The 19,776-nt window shown below is 36.3% G+C and overlaps 1 protein-coding gene across 1 annotated transcript in view; it reads right to left on the bottom strand.

The window, feature by feature from the left end:
• wdr27 (WD repeat domain 27) overlaps positions 1-19,776 on the bottom strand; it is a 64,605-nt gene that overhangs the window by 1,384 nt on the left and 43,445 nt on the right. The window lies entirely within an intron of this gene.

The following is a 19,776-nucleotide window of genomic DNA, read 5'->3' as shown; positions in this document are numbered from 1 at the left end:
TGTGAACAAAAAAAACACTTCACTCATGAAACATCCTGTCACAGCGTGAATAAGTTCATGATAGAACTGTCTATTCTAAAGATGAGGTCCTGAATGATTCAAGTGAATTTAAGTGCTTGTTTGCAGTTATTAATTCAAAAAAGTGCCGTTTAATAATCAATGGTATAGTTCAGGCAATTTCGTAATTTAATATCATCACAAAGCCACAGACGAAACAGAAAAGTTACATTTCATAACAACACATCTGCCATCCTAATGATGGGGTGAAAGAGTTGATGGTTTTCATTTATTTATATTTGCCAATAAAAATGTTCTGAAACTTTTATGTCCTGCACTTTGAATTGTGCTCTCCTGCAGGCAATTAGCCATTTCGTTATGAAACCCCATTTAATCAGCAGTTTGTTTACTGGAATCTCAACAAATCTGTATTTTCTATCGACTCGCTATATCTTATGTTTAGACAGGCACGAATCAGAAGCAAAACTTCATAAGTGTGTTGTGACACGCAAGGTGAAGGATCTAACTACCACAAGGTGCCTGGAGCGATTTGGGTAACAAGAATGACCTCATCGCTTTGTCATAAGTGGGAAACTGTCCAGTCAGGTTTTACAGAATGACACAAAGCTGTCTTGGCAGCGGTCTGGAGTGGGTTTTGAACAGAGAATGTCATATACCTGCCTTTACAGACACAGTAAAGTCTTTTGAAGGCGTTTAAAGACATTTGAAAGGCAGAATGACTTGTACGATCTGATCTGGTAAAAAACAATACAGCATTTAGTTCCAGACTTTTTCAGTATCAGATAATTTGATCTGACAGTGATTAGTGATAAAGCATCTCCATAGCAAATGCTTTGTCAGTGAAATCATCTTTCGGAATCTGTTGAACTCCATTACGCATTTCATTGTTTGTTCAACTCTTCCTCCAGTTTAATTTCATAACAGTGTGTTATGAACAGTGTGTAACAGTGTGTAAACTACTGTTAGTGAGGTGTTTACATTCATGCAAAATCATTATACCTGTACTTGGAAGCAGTACACAAATACTATGATTATAAAACAGGAAAAAAAAAAAAAAAAGGTTATGCTTTATTTTAAGGTGTCCTTGTTACAGTGTAATTATATATTTAAGTACTGAGCAGTATTAATGAACTATATGTGTAGGGTTCGGATTAGGGTTTGGCTTAGGGTATATTGCATGTGTAACAAGGACACCTTAAAATAAAGTGTTACCAAAAAATTAATTTTCTAGAGACTAGAACAATGACTTTTAGAGACTTTATGTAATTTCTTGGATTTATCAGGCCTAAAAATAATAATTTTCTCCAATATTTCCAGATTTTTCATGAAGGTTGAAACCTTGTATCATGCCTAAAACAAACAAGGAGTTCTGAAAAAACATTCAACTATTCAAACTATTACAAATCAGTTATCTCTAACTTCTTGAATATATCAAAAAACATTTCAATGTGAATAAAAAAAAGACTTGTCACACAATTCTCACCATTAACTAACTATTAAATATGGACGCCTGTTTCCGCCACTGAATAAAAAAGGTAATTGCAACTTTTTTTTTTTTAATTGCGACTGTGATATAAACTCGCAATTCTGACTTTTTGTTCTCAGAACTACGTGATATAAACTCACAATTGCGAGTTATAAAGTCAGAATTGTGAACTAAACTTGCAATTCTAAGAAATAAAGTCAGAATTGCGTGATATAAAGTCACATTTGCAAATTATAAAGTCAGAATTGCAAGATTTAAACTTTCGATTCTTAGAAAAAAGTCACAATTGTGAAATATAAACTCATAATTGCATGTTATAAAGTCAGAATTGCAAACTAAACTTGCAATTCTAAGAAATTAAGTCAGAATTGTGAGAAACTCATCATTCTGAGAAATTAAGTCCGAATTGCATAATATAAACTAACAACTGCAAATTATAAATTCAGAATTGTAAAATCTGAGAAAAAAAATCAGAATTGCAAGATATAAACTTGCAGTTGCGAAAGAAAACTTGCAGTTGCAAGAAAAAAGATTTAAGATTTAAACTTTCGATTCTGAGAAAAAAGTCACAATTGCGAGATATAAACTCATAATTAGAAAAAATAAAGTCAAAATTGTGTGATATAAACTCACAATTGTGAGTTATGCAGTCAGAACTGCAAACTAAACTTGCAATTCTGAGAAATAAAGTCAGAATTACGAGATATAAACTTGCAGTTACGAGAAAAAAACTCAGAATTGCCAGATTTAAACATTCAATTCTGAGAAAAAAGTCACAGTTGCAAAATACAAACACAATTCTGAGAAATGAAGTCAGAATCGCAAGATATAAACTCAATTCAGAGTTTTTTTCTCAGAATTGCGAGTTCATATTTTGCAGTTCTGATTTTATAACACTCAATTGTGAGTTTATATCTCACAATTCTAAGAAAAAAAGTCAGAATTGCATGATATAAACACAATTGCGAGAATGAAACTGGCATTTGAAAAAAAATCATGTATCCTGCTATTCTGACTTTAGAACTCGCAATTGTGAGTTTATATCATGCAATTCTGAGAAAAAAAGTCAGAATTGTGAGATGTAAACTAGCAACTGCAAGGAAAAAAAGTCAGCAAATAAACAGGCTTTTATAGTTAACTATGACTTTTGCCTAAAAAACTCCTAATTTTCTGCTTATTAATAGTTAGTAAGACAGTTGTTAAGTTTAGGTATGGGATAGAATTAAGGAAACTAAAATATGGTCATGCAGAATGAGACATTTCAATGAGAAATATTAAAGTTGGATCAGTTGCATTTTGTTGTGTGGAAGAACGCAGAAAGCAGTTTCCATCATAAAATCTACATAAAAAATAATGAGTTATTAGGGAAGAATTTCTTTTCCCATGTATCCTGATCTTCTTTTCATTGAGTATTTCGACCACAGGAGTATACTTTAGCCTAAATTGTTTTACAAGCAACTCGATAATAAATCAGAATGCAAAATATCAGATTTTCTGACGCAGGTTTCATAACCTGATTTACTGCATGGTTCAATGGCTGAAGGCTAAGGAAGGAAGAGAAACAAATCAAGACTTCAAAAAGAAAGCTGAACGATAAATAACTTGTGGACATGTTTACATGTTTGTTTTTAGTTCACAGGGGAATCGTTTAATATAGTTAGAATAGCCTCTTTAGGTTCTAAAGCTTTTATTCAGGCTATGCTTGCCGTGACCCAAGAAATCTGGTAATCGAGTGCCAGGTACAGTGTGCTACCAACAAATATTAAAAGTGAAAAGCATACATTTTAGGAAAATAATAGTGCATTAGATGTTGGACATAAATATACAAGTAAATAAATGAAAGAAAGGAACAAGTAAAGAAAGCAAGAAATCAAATATACATTATAGTCTCCCTTACTTCGATTAAAAGAAAAATTGTATTTTCATCAAAATCCTATTAAATCTCAGATTACCCTGAAGTCACAGAGAAAATTCACTGAGGCACCTTGAAACTGCGGTTTCCATACTCCATTACTCAGTTTAATTGCTCAGTTGCTCTAAACCTGTCTTTAAAAAAGTGATTAGAATTATGAGAACGTATAAAATGACATAAAACATTCTTCTGCCAAAAAATGACCTGGCATAACAGTCTGAATTGCTTTGAATGATCTGCACTGAAGAATAGAAGAAGCTGTGTGCCTCAGGGCTGATGTCAGTACATAGAGGGGTGTCTCCAAAAACGTGTAGACCTTCAGAGGGAAAAGCTGAGAGCAGAGACAAAGCAAACTGACAGTGCCACTGCCACTGCCCAAAGCCACAAGAGTTATACAAGCAGGAAAATATGCCATCCTGCTGGGCTCACATTCTTATTTTACCATGGATATTAGCGTCTTACTTAGCAAAACTGGGCTAGAGCAATTATGCAGTATGATTGACCATTCACTAATTCTATTCTGTATCCAAAGTCTTTTTAACATATTAACACATGGCCTGCCTGCCTACTACCTTCTGTTTTATTACAGCTACAGCCCAAAAGCTGCCCAAAATGGTCAAGAATAGCTCATTTTCCAGACATATTCAAAAGCAACCGCAAGACATAGCTCTTTAGGTCAGATCACTATCATTGTCCTCACATGAATTACTTATTTAAGCTTAACTGTACACATCTTTCATCCCTTGCATGTTCATATATTGAAGATTTTGATTTGATAATAATTTAAAGGGATAGTTCTCTCAAAAATGAAAATCACCCCATGACTGGCTCACCCTCAAGCCATTCTTGGTGTATATGACTTTCTTCTTTCAGACGAATACATTCAGAGGTACATTAAAACATGTCCATTATAAAGCTTAGAAGACTAAGCTTTATAATGGCAGTGGATGAGTGTTGAGACTTTGAAGCCCAAAAAGTGCTTCCACCCATCATAAAAAGTCCTCCATATGGCTCGTGGAGGTTAATAAAAGCCTTCTGAAGTTAAACGTTGTGTAAGAAAAATATCCATATACACAACTTTATAAACCGTAATCTCTAGCTTCCGCTAACTGTAGTACACACGTTCATGAGAGAGTTGCGTTACAGCGGATCACGTAGGACGTAGACGCAGCGTAAGCTCCAGTGAGAATATGCTAGTTTTGTTTACTGCAAAGGAAAAGCAGTCTCCTCTTAGCTTATATTGAAATCCTCCAACATTTTTCTTTACAAATCTTAGTTTTATACTTGTGACCGGTGTTTTGTTTTGCTTTCTCCTCTGCGCTTCGTCACTTCGCATTACGCTACAATGAATTACGATAACTTTTTTTTATTCTGAAAATAGGCCTGAAAATTTTTAAGTGCCCTTATTATGCCTTCATGCAGTGTGTAACGTAGCTGTATGTGAATGTAAATGATCTGCAAAGTTGTTAAGCCAAAAGTGGACAATAAAATAAAGTTGTCTCCCAACATAAAGAATAGACTCTGAACAGCCTAAACGAGTTGCTAGTAATTTGAATCCAACTTCCGTGATGGCTACACATCACAGGCTAACACATTTGCATAACTCTCACATATGTTCTATGTCGGCTGGCCCCGAACAACTTGACCCGTCCTCAAACTCCTCATGTTACTGACGACTGCTTCTGTATTCTCAGGGAGTTCAATGCGGGATTCACAAACGCTTGCTCTTGAAAGAGCTTAAAATTTTAAGACAGCTGGGTTACTTACCCAGCTTTTAAGTTTAACAAACACAAATATCTAAGTTGTTACTTAGTACAACTTAACATTTCAAGTTGACTAAACTTAAAATGTTAAGGCAGCAGTGTAACAAATTATTTTAAGCTGACACAACAAATTGTGTTTTTTGTTTTTTACAGTGTATTTTAAGTGACCACACTAGGGACCATGAAAAGTTGCTACTACTTACATATTTCAGATATAAAGCTATATTTGAGGGCGATGAATGATAGGTGAGTGCAAGGCCTAAAACTAACAGTGCTACACCTGCCAATGGCTGGTGACATGAGAAAATTTTACCAGCCAAAATTGTTTTTTACCGGCTATTAAACTATTTTTGCAAAAACATGCAATTACTTTAATTATATGCATTTATGGTGTAATTATTCAATTTTCGAGTCAATCTATGTTCATATAGCACAAACAATGAGCTGTCACTTTAATTCAGCACGTCCAGCACTGCAAAATAGACTCGGTGTGGAAACCATCGCTGTACTGCTGCAGACGCACCGTGCCTGGAAAGCACTGCTGGACCACAACCGTGTGGAGTGTGAACGCTCAAATCCGTTAACAGGAGCGTGGAAAAAATACGCACTTCGTACACACGACAAACGGAGTATGTGTGAAACAGGCGTACAGTATCACATACAAGCCAGTCTCTCTTTTATCCATCGTCAGTGAAACACCACTTCTCACTAAAACACTGAGAACTGACTTTGTGATGTTTGCTCATCATGTTTCCATTCCGTTTCAGGGTAACCCCAGGTATGTGACGCCACATTCTCAGGTTATAAAGAATAAACAAGGGAAAAGTTAATCTTCCGAAATAAAGCAGCAATATCTTCTCAGGTAAAAGTTTTTAAAACCTTGTCTATGGACAAGCTAGCCATCACATTGCTCTGACCTTATCAGCCCGTTTGTATCCTATTATTTGATTCGCTCTTGTCGCTTATGACAAAACAGCTAACTAGTCACAGTGATTTTGTCTTCGGAAAAGATTATTTTATTTGCTTACGTCAGAAACACCGAATCTCTTTTAAAACTGGCATCTGACATGCCCTAATATTCGCCAATGCCAACTTTAATGCACATTTGGTGCTTGGTGAGTGTTAACTTTAGGCCCTGGGTGAGTGTATGGATGTCCTGCCCGATATACTATATTAGCCTACTACATAGACCAGCCGTTAACGATCTGTCCGTCACGGACTGCGTAACTTCGCCACTTCCTGTGGAATTTTATTTTTCTGCGACTAAGTGGCTAATAAAAGTTTGGTTGGCCAATAATATCCCCTTTTTTAAATCAAGCCATTTTGATGCCTGTCGTTGTGGCGTCACAACGACAGAGGCCGCTCCCACAATAGTTGATTGACATGAGTGTCTTACCTCAGATCAGCTGTAACAGTCCGACCTCCATTGTTTCGGTGCCGGAGCAGGGAAGTTAGAAAAGAATATCTCCGATTGAGCGACTGAGGTATTGCGTTGCTGGATGTAATAATGAACAATAGTGGTCGTCATTTACTCCCGACATCTGAGCCACTGAAGATGCAGTGGATTACACTTGTTTGTGAAGGGAATGCGCCTCCTGATCTACATAAATGCGTCTATGTTCACGCAAATCATTCGTGATCCAGCTTCACTTACAGTAGAAGTGAATATGAGCTTTTTTTAATGATTCTATGTAATCACCTTTTGTAATAACGTGCTAGTTAGCAAGTTTCGCCGCTAAATGCGCTAAATGATGCAAAAGTAAACAATCTCTCAGAGCAGCAGAGAGAAGAGAGGGGAGGGGTGAGCAGAGCTCATTTGCATTTAAAGGAACAATCCATCAGAATGGGATGATTTTTGCTGAACTCATTTTGACAAGGTAAAAAGGGTGTTGTTTTACACAACCATTGAGAATTTTTAACCAAAGTCTATTATAGACTTTTCATTAAGACCCTAAGGAATCATACCAACTTGTGGAAAATGGGCATCCGATGACCCCTTTAAAATTGTTAATTGGCACTTTAAAAGTATGCAGACCTGCACTGATTTTTGCAGGTTCTCATACAGGTAGGGGGCTAGCGACCCTTCTGGAGAGTGGAGAAGCTGCAGAGAAGACATCTGTTAATGTCACAGAAGGGTCACACCTTGGCACTAACTTCCACAGGAACATCTCAGACTTGGCTTATGGGTAGTGTCTGCCTGAACGGAAAGTCTCTCTCAGTTTCTCTCAAGTTAGGTGGTCAAGCTGTGAGCATTTGATGAAGGAGAAATCAAGGCCAACTCAAAGGGATTATACTTTCAGAATTATACATAGTAGTTGAGCTATTTGGACACCGAAGGTGTGAGTCACAGACTGATATCTTCATGTGTGCAAACCGCTGTTTAAATGACTTAAATCTTTTTTACCTTCTTCATCTGCCAGTAATGACTCACCCTAATAACGCGAAAAGCCAGTGTTTTGAAAAGAGGAACTTGACTTGACTAATTGAATTAAATATAATACACAGTGACCATTCACAATAGGAACTTCTGTAAGTGGCTAAATAACAAGCAAAAGTAGGTTACAGAGGCTGACTGCAATATCTCCCCTTGTGTTATGATGTGAATAATAGGTCTAATGTACACACAAAAGGCTACTTTTTGACATCACATAGCTTAACATTACAAAAGCGAGTGAGATGGAAAATCGAATTAGCAGAGGAAAAACCTAGTGCTGGGAGAATCTTACACCTGAAATACATTAAAAATGGGAATGTCTTGGAATGAGGATGACATCTAGTTTGGCAGAGACCACTGATGCATTACAGACAGCATCTGCAGTGCAAAATGGGATGATAACCTCATTTTAAATGCTATAAAGTGCCCACTATGATGCCATGGGCCAAAGGTTGACCAAGTATTTCTAAAACATAATTTATTTTAAAGAATAAATGAAAAATGAAGAAATGAAGTATAACTAAATATAAATATAAAATATAAATAATATAAACATACATTTTGCTTAATCAAAGAAGGCCAAAATATATATATTTTTTAACAGTGTGAAAAGTTGAACAGGTTGAAATCATGACCTTAAGATTCAATATTATTTTATACAAAATGGCTTCCATAGCACTGAACGTCTCTCCAAACTTATGACCAAAAAGCAGCCAAGAGATACAGCTACAGCTGTTTATGCAATAAAATCCAGTCTCTGTCTAAGGATATAACTCTTTCTCGTCACACACAGCTTCCAAAATCCATGTGCTACAACTTAAAGACAAATACCGCTGAATGTGCAGAAATAACATACAGTGACCTCAAAAGTATTTGGACACTCAAGTCAAATAAAAACATCTAAATGCCTTTGTATTATATAACAAAATATCAAAGCAAGCGGCATCTGCAACCAAATGCTTCTCGGCATGGTTACAAAATTCAATTCAGTTTTCTGACCCATTTGAATTTCTTTTATAGTTTACTCACAAAGGCTGAATTTACTTGATTAAAAGCAGGATTTTGAAATATTGTTACAATTTGAATAACTGTTTCTCTTTTTTGAACAGTTTCTCATTTTGATTTTAAAATGTAATTTTTTAAATATTTTTAGCGCCTTGTTTTAACCAGCTGGTCCAAAGATGATTTTTATTGTATGAATTCACACAAGCGTAGTTTATTATATGTGTTCCACTTACGCTTGCACAAATGCTTTTTTCTTCATTTTGATCAGTTTATCTTATCCTAGCAAACCTGATTAAACAGGAAATATTTTGCTTGTAACGTGCACCTAATTCAGTGACATGAGATTTGCGAGTGAATGCATGTTGACTTATGAACTGAGATTTTAAACTCCACAGATCTCTGTATCTGATCCAGTACAACAGCGACCGCTAAGACTTTCCACTTCCAGACTTGGAAATCTGAATGAATAAGAGCTTGGAACAGGACAAAGAAAAAGAGCAAAACAGTGCATGCGAATCCCAAGGCCATGTGCATATCAATACCAGCTCAAAACACAAGGACCAATTCACACTGGAGAATTTAAGACATCATATGGGACTGGATGTGATTACACCTATCAAAAGGAATGAACACTGAACCACTTTGTGGATCAGAGACTGCCAAAAATGACGCCGGCCAAGGATGCATGTTTATATTTTTCCCCAAAACTGCATTTTTTGGTCTCATAATGGGGAAATAAGCTTCAAAAATAATGCAAAAGCACCATAAAAGTATCATAAAAGCCTTTTGAAGTCTTCGTGTGAGACAAATCTGGACCTAGTTACTGATAATCTTGCCCTTCGGTGAGATGTTAACCTCTGAATCAACTAAGTCATTGAAAAGATTCTCCTCAAAAAAATGTTTCATTCATGAGTGCAACAGCTAAATGAATAATGAGCTTAATTTCAGTTTGTTCTTCATGCGAACCTATTGTTTTCCTTTAGAAGACTACTTTAATGATGCTTTTATGTTGCAGCTGCATCCTTTTTTAAGCCCATAGCTTCAGTCCCCATTCATTGAAATCGCATAGAAATGAGAATGAAAAATAGTCTTCAAAATGTCTCTTTTTGTATCTTTGAGAAGAAGGAAAAAAAATCATACCGCTCTGGACCAACATGAGGGTGACAAACGTCTGGTTGAATTATTCCTTTAAGTGATCAATTTGGAGTTGTGTCTGGAGACTTCTTCCAGAGGACACTTAATTTCCTTTTCGAAAACAGACAGGCTGCACTTGAACATCTGCTGTGTGGGCTTGAATAATAAAGACTACTAAGCAAAACAAGCCATTTATGGTCCACATAATGACCTGATCAGCCATGATGTACTGAACAGCCAAAGCCAAGGTTTTGACATTCAACTGACAACCAGGCTTAAAAAACAACAGCTAAGTAGACAGCTGAGATGACACTATAGATATGCCAAAGGTACATCCCATATTATCTGTATGGATACTACTCAAATATAGAACCATTAAAAGCACTGCATTTAATTGATTAGTTCACTTCCAGAATAACATTCCCTGATAATTTACTCACCCCCATGTCATCCAAGATGTTAACGTCTTTCTTTCTTCAGTCGAAAAGAAATTAAGGTTTTTGAGGAAAACATTCCAGGATTTTTCTCCATAGTGGACTTCAGTGAGAATCAGTGGATTGAAGGTCCAAATTGCTTTAAAGGGCTCTACATGATCCCAGCCAGCTGGGTTATTTTTTTTTAACCCAAATGCTGGTCTCAGCCCATTGGGTAATTTTATTGGGTTATTTTTTAATATTTGGTCTCAGGTGGTGGGATTTTTTTTTTTTTAACCCAAATGCTGGGTTCAAGTTGTTGGGTTACTTTATTGAGAATATTTTTAATATTTTTTACCCAGGTACTGGGTAGTTTTTCTTTAAAGGAGAACTCAAAGATGTTCATGTCTTTCTGTCTTCAGTCATAAAGAAATTACGGTTTTTGAGGAAAACATTTCAGGATTTTTCTTCATATAATGTATTTAATTGGTGCCCCGATTTTGAACTTCCAAAATGTAGTTTAAATGCAGCTTCAAAGGGCTCTAAATGATCCCAGCCGAGGAAGAAGTGTCTTATCTAGTGAAACGACCGGTCATTATTTTCGAAAAATAAAAATTTGTATACTTTTTAAGCACAAAAGCTCATGTAGCACAGGCTCTGGGATGCACGTTCATGATGCTGCGAATTAGTGATGAGTCGTTCTTGAACAATTCGTTCATTTTGAACAAGTCTTTAATGTGACTCGAGAAGAACGAGTTGTCTCTGGGAGTGATTCGTTCAGTCACGCATGCGCAACATCCTATTATGTTCTGTACTGGAATTAGTTCACCTGTTTCGAGTCTTCAGGTTTTTCGAGTCGTTCGTTCATCTTATGGGGCTGTCATGTGATGAACGAACGACTCAAACCTGAAAACTTGTAAGGTAAGAGTTGAGGTGAGCTAAACATAGACTAAAGACCCAGGTAGAAAATAAATTAATCTTTTCTGTTTCTTATAGCACCATAGTTTTGTCTTGTTTGTAATGTAATCAACGTAGATGTGTTAGGGAAGTAACACATAACATTTTAATTATATTTTGTTAAAATGAACGAAATGAATGAAATGACTCGAAAAGAGATTTGTTCATTTTGCTGAACAAGACTCAAAGTTCAGAGTCGGTAAAATGATCCGAAATTCCCATCACTACTACGAATCACGCGTAAGTTCATCGTCTGTGTACTCCGGCTCAAAAAGGTAGAGAATGGCAAAAAACTACATCTCATTTTCTCCTGCAACTTCAGAATCGTCTGACATCGTTGTACCTTTTTGTTTGTAAACAGCGTTTGACTTACTTGCACTTTTTTAGTCTTTGCACATTCGCTTTGTAAACACTGGGTCTGTAGTTCTCACAAGCTTTTTTGCTTAAAAAGTATACAATTTTTTATTTTCCGAAAAAAATGAACATTTGTTTCTCTAGATAAGACACTTCTTCCTCGGCTGGGATCGTTAAGAGCCCTTTGAAGCTGCATTTAAACTACATTTTGGATGTTTAAAATTGGGGGCACCAATCAAGTCCATTATATGGAGAAAAATCCTGAAATGCTTTCCTCAAAAACCATAATTTCTTTACGACTGAAGACAGAAAGACATGAACATCTTGGATGACAAGGGGGTGAGTAAACTATCTGTGAATTGTTGTTCTGGAAGTGAACTCCTTCTCCCCATTTTTAACGCTGGGTTATTAATTATTGCTTGAAACTGTAGCACTGAAGATAGTCCAGCCAGGGCTGAAATGTTTGCCTTTTTGTTTGTGTGTGTACAGTCACTTTTTTGTTTGTGCACTTCAGTTTTTGTTGTCACCTCTATGTAAATCTTCAGGATTAAAATTCTTGTTAAAAGGACATTGAACTTTGCATTTCGTTTTGGTGTGCGGATCTTTTTTGTTTTGTTGTACTTTTTTCTACCAACCGCTGGGTTAAACCTGTCTCTGACAAAACAACCCAGCGGTTGAGTTACAGTCAGTCAGAGTGTGGCTTTTTGAGTCCTCTACAGAAGAAAGCGGTTCTCTGCGCAGCCAATTTGGTGCACTTCTTCAGCGAAATAAAGGTTTGTATACTTTTTTAATTTAGTTTATAAAGTGTGTAGTAAATTGTATTATTTTACGCAATGCAACATAAGGACGAGATGTCAGTCAGCTGCATCAGCAGCGGTTGTTTCACAGGATGGAAACGCCTTTTGGCTTGCATAAAATAAATTAATTTTATTTGTTATTGTACGGAGTTTAATTTTGTTTGATATTAAAATATGTTCTTTAATATCAGAACTGTTTGTTTATGGGCAGGTTTTGGAGTCAGTCACGGCATCTTTCAGCTACGAGTAAAATGAAAGGCCGCAGTCTGAACAGCAGCACTTCACCGGCTCAGATTTAAAAAAAAAAAGTGTTCAGACAATAATCTGTAGATCCTCTGCAGCACCAGTGTGGAGCCCTTTTGAAGACCCCTGATCTAAAAAAAACCAAAGAAGCTTTAATAATTTCCAAATGCCCACACCTTAGGACATCATTCCAGCACTATACGCTCTTAAAAATAAAGGTGCTTTAAAGGTTCTTCACAGCGATGCCATAGAAGAACGATTTTGGTTCCACAAAGAACCATTTAGTCAAAGGTTCTTTAAAGAACCATCTCTTTCTTACCTTATCTGAAGAACCTTCTTTCACCACAAAGAACCTTTTGTGAAACAGGAAGGTTCTTCAAATGTTAAAGGTTCTTTATGAAACCTTTTAGACAAAAAAGGTTCTTCTGTGGCATCGTGAAGCACCTTTATTTTTAAGAGTGTACTGTGGTGTTAAGCACCTAATGCAGAGCAGGTGCATGACATTGTCTTTTGTCAGAGCCAATACATAACCATGACACTAGACTACTTCCGTACTTGAGTATGGAAGGTATTTTCAAGGCCATCTCCGCGAAATATGATGCTGCATCTGTTTCTGGCCTCAGAGAAGTAATTCTTTTAAAAGCTCATGCTGATCACTTAAAGTGCTACATCCTGACCTTCTACACACTCCAACCGATAAACAGATGCGCCAATGGATCATTCAGTGCGTGCGCTGTCAAAGCCTGTAATTCAGTTTTAGATTTTCTATGTGCTAATATGAAACTGAGATAAATCATTTGGGGGTCTCTGATAAATGACATGATGTGGCTTTGTACAAGATCCGAGTCGTATTTACAATACAGACAATCCAGAAAGACGTGATTGGGACGACCAATTAATGTCATCTACACAACCACAATGTTTGTAAATCATTCACGGGGGTTTTCAATCGCTTATCCAGGACGATTTCAGCCTGATGTGTGGTCACACGTTTGATGGACTGCACACAAAAGTTCTCATTTTTCACCAAGACAAATTTTGACCCAGATTTGGACTTGATTTTCTATTCTCATTATCTTTCTCAGACTATAATCCTTCTGTCTTAATGAGTTTTCCAGAACAATATGCCTCAGGGCATAATAAAAACAGGCTTTTAAATCATTTATAATAAATCCTCTCATACATCTTATTCAAAACCATAAAGCAGCCATGTATAAATATTATCTGTTTTTCTTGTTTGCGGGGTAACATCAGAAAAAATAACTCAATGCCTTCAGCCTTCTGGAATGTTTTCCATAAAAGCCATTGGATCTACAGTGAGGTGTTCGCAATGACCCTTAAAAACAATAAAAATCAAATTAAACATTACAAATATTATCTATGAAGCAAATACATTACAAAACATTTGGAATTTCTATAAAGGTTTGGAATTTCTATTTCTTTAAAGTCAACGTCATGTCTCGAACATCAGGAAAGCCTGTATGTTATTCTGTTCCGACAACCGCTCATCTCTCAAAGATTCTCCATTCCTTATTCGTAAACAGAGTGTGGCTGAGATGAGCACACACTTTTTCCACTCTGATAAGGAATGCTCTGTTGAGTTATGGCGCAGAGGTACTGGCACAACAACTAAAACTGGGAATCCAAAAGGTGTCAGTTTGAGTCCAAGACACTTTGGGATGTCGTCACATGGACAGAGGAAGAGTTGAAGTTACACAAAATGAGAATGGCTAAAGGCGATGAGCTAAGGCACAGGGGTCAGAAGGTCAAGAAGTAAGACAGCCAGAGTGAAGAAGATGAGCTATTTTAAAGGCTGGTTTACTTTTTAGCCACTTATAGGAATGTTTCAATAAATAAAGCTAGAGAGCAAAATAAAATATTGTCATACTTATTAAAATACTTACGCTGTTCCAAACCCAAATGCTGTCATTTTTTCTGTAGTAACACACACACACACACACACACAGACACAAATCTTCACATCTAAAAAAAAAATTAATATAGTGAAAAAAAGTTCATTTTTTTTGTTTGTAACTTATTTCAAAAACAGAAACTTTCATATATTCTAGATTCATTACATTAAAGTGAAACATTTCAAAAGTTTTTTTGTTTTAATTTAGATGATTAGAGCTTACAGCTCATGAAAGTCAAAAATCCAGTATCTCAAAATATTAGAATATTTACATTTGAGTTTCATTAAATCATCCCTACAGTATAAATTCTGGGTATCTCTTGTTCTTTGAAACCACAATAATGGGGAAGACTGCTGACTTGGCAATGGTCCAGAAGACAATCATTGACACCCTTCACAAAGAGAGTAAGTCACAGAAGGTCATTACTGAAAGAGGTGGCTGTTTACAGAGTTCTGCATCAAAGCATATTAAATGCAAAGTTGATTGGAAGGAAGAAATCGGGTAGGAAAAGGTGCACATGCAAAAGAGATGACTGCAAGCTTGAGCAAACTGTCAAGCAAAGCTGATTCAAACACTTGGGATTATCAATGTTGAAAACAGATTTGCTGCTTAATATTTTGTTGGAACCTGTGATACTTTTTCAGGATTCTTTAATAAATAAAAAGTTAAAAAGAACAGTATTTATTTAAAATAGATATCTTTTGTAACAATATAAACTATTATTTAAAAATTCTTTTTTTTAAATTTATACTTTTATTCACCAAGGATGTGTTTAATTGATAAAAAAGTGATAGCAAAGACTTGTTTGAAAAGATTTATATTTTGAATAAATACTGCCTTTTTAAAACTTTTTATTAATCGAAGAATGGTAAAAATAATTACAGATTCCAAAAAATATTAAGCAGCACAACTGTTTTCAACACTGATAATAAATCAGCATATTAGAATGATTTCTGAAGGATAATGTGACACTGAGGACTTGAGTAAAGGTGGATGAAAAGGTGTATATTACATTTTAAAATTGATAAATATTATAAAAAAGAAAAATATTATTTTTAAATTGTAGAAATATTTCAATATCTACTGATTTTACTGTATTTCTTAATCAAATAAATGTAGCTTTGGTAAGTACAAGAGAATTCTTTAAAAAAAAAAAACATTTACTACTTTTTGAACAGTAGTGCATATCAGATTTTTTAAAATATTTATTTATTTTTATTTTTTTAAATAACAGCATACCAATTTTGAAAGACATAACAAAAGAAAAAAGCATAAGCAGAACAGTTTTCCCAGCAAAAGAGTTCACAAAAAAGTTCAAAAAGACAAAATACTCTTCCATAGTTAGTGTGATTTATACAGTTACTAAAAATCGTCTTAGGAGCAGTTGGAAACCACTGCAAAAAAAAAAAAAAAAAGCTTTAAAACAAGTAAAGTTATTTCTGAGATCTAACATCATTTGTTTGCAGACACCTTTGGTTTGCAATGCACTGCAATTGTGGTTACTTTTTGGAGTCAATGTATCTGAGATAGTCTAAAGTCTCAATCTGAGACATCCAAGAGCAAGAAACATTCCTTTATTACTGTAACAGAGAGTTTGTGCAATATAAAATATGTACCTGTAGATGTTGGTAAAGTATTTGATCTGATTGTTTAAATCACTAGTGTTTGCCTGCCAAAGATGTCATAGCCCTGGGGTTTTCAATGCACCGAAGCCCTTAATGGAAAGCACAAAAATCTTTCAGAGGATCATTCGCTCAAGGGCCAAAGACAAGGCAAGCCTTCAGACTCTTCCATTGATATACTGACCAGATGATAACCGAGCATCTATTCCCCATCAAGGAAGATCTCCCTCCCGATCACATCACGGGCCACAGAATCAGAGACGCGAGCACACGGTGAGCTCACTCCAGAGCGCTTTATAAATCCCACACATTTGCAATGCATGAATCACACTTTCCCTCGCAAAAACGTCCTGTAGCACTAAACCAAAGAATACATTTTACAGCCCTGTAAATTACCATTCACCCCTCCCTGCGTTCTGCTGTCCAAGGTTATAGCACGTTCGCTTCCACCACTGATCAAAAACGGTTACCGTGAGAGTGCTAATTTGTAGACCTCAAAATTAAGGTCTTGTCATGTTGTTCCAAACACATGACTTTCTTTTTTCATTTAAATTAGAATGAATTGGGAATGCAATGAATTATCAAAGAATAATGACTTAAATGTTCAGCTATTTGTCAAAAAAAGATATTATTTTACTTCAGAAGACTTGGAATAAAGCAGTATACGAGTCGTATGGATTACTTTATGACTCTTTTATGGTGGTTTTGCATCCTTTTTGAAACATCAAAGTCTTACCCCCAATTCATTTTAACTGCATGGAAAAACTATCTTTTGTTCCACATGCACTCCAACAAATGTCTTTGTTTGGTTTTCAGGTTCACATAACATTGCAACTTTAATCATCTACAAAAGAAAAGCATACAACCTGAGGGTGAGTGAACAAAGGCAGAATTGAAATTTTTGGGTAAGCGGTTCTTTAAAAGACAACTTGAAAGAGAATTTATCCTGTCTATTTTTTACATGCTTTTAAAGGGTCAGTTCATCCAAAAATGAAAATTCTGTCATTAATTACTCGTTCCAAACCCGTAAGACCTTCGTTCATCTTTGGAACACAAGTAAAGATATTTTTGATGAAATTTGAGAGCTTTCTGACCCTGAATAGACAGCAATGGAAACACTACCTTTCTGGACTTTGAACATGGTAGTTGCACTGCTGTCAATGCAGGGTCAGAAAGTCCTCAGATGCCGTATAAAACCTGACCCTTTCTTAAAGTTGACTGCAAGCTTACATTCAGAATGGCCTCCATCCAGTCAACAACTGGTGCACTGAACCAATTAAGTGTTCTACATTTTATCTTTTCGATAACACATTTCACCTGGATGTACGTCACAATACAGAAGAAAAGATTAGTCACTAATTCTGTAACACTGCCACTATATTGCTCAATCCAGAGCTTTTAAAGGGGTCCTATTATGCTTTTTCACTTTTTAGTCAGTGTGTGGTGTGTATGTTTGGGCATAAAAAAGATCTACATAGCTACAAATCTCAAAGTCCACTCCAAAGGAAGATATTTTGTTTTTTAAAAATGCCTTTCCAGAACTACAAGGAACGGCTCCTTTGGACTACAGCGTTGTTTTCTGGATGTTATGATGTCACAACGCGGTCCATTAGAATATCATTAAAATAAATCCCGCCTACAGAAATGTGAATGGTTGGGGGGTGGGTAGGGACGAGGTGGGGGATTAGCCTAACTGTAGCGATGCAGTGTGGAGAGCCATTTCTGGGACGATTCTTACTTATAACTTACAATGTTTTATTCAATTGTTGTCATGTTAAATACAAATTAAGCAATATTAAAAACATTAGGCTGCTTTTAGCCTTATGCTGGAGTTGGTTTCAGGCAATGAAACTAAGTATGTAAATAATTAAATAAATTAGCACGATAATATCATGTATCGGCGATCATACAGGCTGATGATAGGACCCAACACTACTGTAGCGTATCATTTACTCACTCTCCATGCATCCTAAGTGTATATGACTTCCTTCTTTCAGACGAATGCAATCTGAGTTCTATTAAAAATTATCCTGCCACTCCCAAGCTTTAGAATGGCATAGACAAATGCTTCTCTTCATCAGTCCAAAACAAGTCCAATAAAGTGCATCAATCCATAATAAAAAGTGCCTCACACGGCTATATTTAAATATATAGCCATATTTAAAATGTAAGAATCATTTTAATCCAACAATCTTGCGCTAACAGTTGTACACAGAAGTTGCTGCCTTGGCAAGGGGCGTGGCAGTACTGAAACACAGTCTAAGCTGATGGCCAATCACAATGCACTGGTACAGCTAACCAATCACAACACATTTCGTTTTTCGGAAGGCGGGCCTTCATCAAACCCGGAACTAATCGAGTCATTTGTGCCAGACTGGGGAGAAAGGTATTGTAATAATGTAAATTATGTGAAAAATAATGCGTTTTTTTCGAACCACTAAGCATGAGAACATGTTTTAGTATACCCCCAAAACAAAATAAAGACTTTGTAAAAGAGCATAACAGGACCCCTTTAAATCAAAACCTATTCACTAGACTCTTGAACCTGCTGGACTCTTCAACCTTTGAAAAAGTTGCATCAAGGTCCCTTTTAAAGCTCTCCTGTGCCTAAAACAACAACCTTAGCAGAGTACATACACATGATTCACAGTCTTCCATACACCCAGGAACATGACACATAATATCTCAAACATAACTCAAAGAATATACAAAAAAACTGTTCCTTCCTCAAAGCGCACTTTTAGCACAGTTGGCGAAAACGTTCATGTGGAGAATGAGAATGAAACAGAGACATTGTTGGAGTGTATATGACCATTCGATATGAGGACTGTTTGACTGTATGATGGCTGTAACAGGCCGGTGTGAGTGATGTGTTGACTTGCGTTGGAGACCAGAGACTGAGGTGAGGACACACTGGACCGGGCGAGGGGTGTAGAGGCTCGTGCTGTGTCTCACAGCGATCTCCCCACACAAGCTTTGATTCGCAGCTTGAACCCCCCCCCCCCTCCGTGGAAGCGTTTTCTGTGGATTCATTTAACAGTGAAAGGAAGATGGGGTTTCTCATAGGAGTTCCTCAGCAAGGCAGCGGGACAAAACACACACTGTAAAACATATTCAGCTGCACTCAACGAGATAAGCTGTAATGAAAGAATCCCATTCAGTAGTGGAAGAGATTCTTCTTTCGATACCTTCATACCTTATGTTATTGTAATCTATGTCATATTTAAAACAGAAGGGAATCTCTCTCATTGATGTGGTTATAAGTGAAATTCAAGAGCACAAAACAAAAAAAGCAATACACAAAAACAATTATAAAATATATAGAGGGGCTCCGTGATCTGCCTACAGGGGTAGCATTTTCAGACATCATAAACACATTCCCAACACAAGGGCTGTTCCATAAGGTATCTGGTTTCAGCCTAAATGTGCATTCACAACTGTTCAGGGACTTTTTGTGAGTAAAATCCAGGCTTTTCGAAGGAAATTCACATAAACAAGAGTATTTTCTCATGCAGATCAGAATTGGGTTGAAGTTTGTCGCACAAATTTGCCACGTTGACCAAAAGAAAGCTGCTTTGTGGTCTACACTGCTGACAACGGACATTTTTTGCCTAGAAAATTTCACTGAAATTTTGCAGATGTTACCACATCTATTTCCAATTAAGGGGGGACCGCATGTATCCTTTGTTGGGAGGGCAATCCCAGAATGCACAAAAAAGTGCAGA

This window comes from Labeo rohita, chromosome 13 (assembly GCF_022985175.1).
Source record: "Labeo rohita strain BAU-BD-2019 chromosome 13, IGBB_LRoh.1.0, whole genome shotgun sequence".
Taxonomy (NCBI): Eukaryota; Metazoa; Chordata; class Actinopteri; order Cypriniformes; family Cyprinidae; genus Labeo; species Labeo rohita.
The sequence above is the reverse complement of the archived record's forward strand: the minus strand, read 5'-3'. Positions and strand labels throughout refer to the sequence as shown.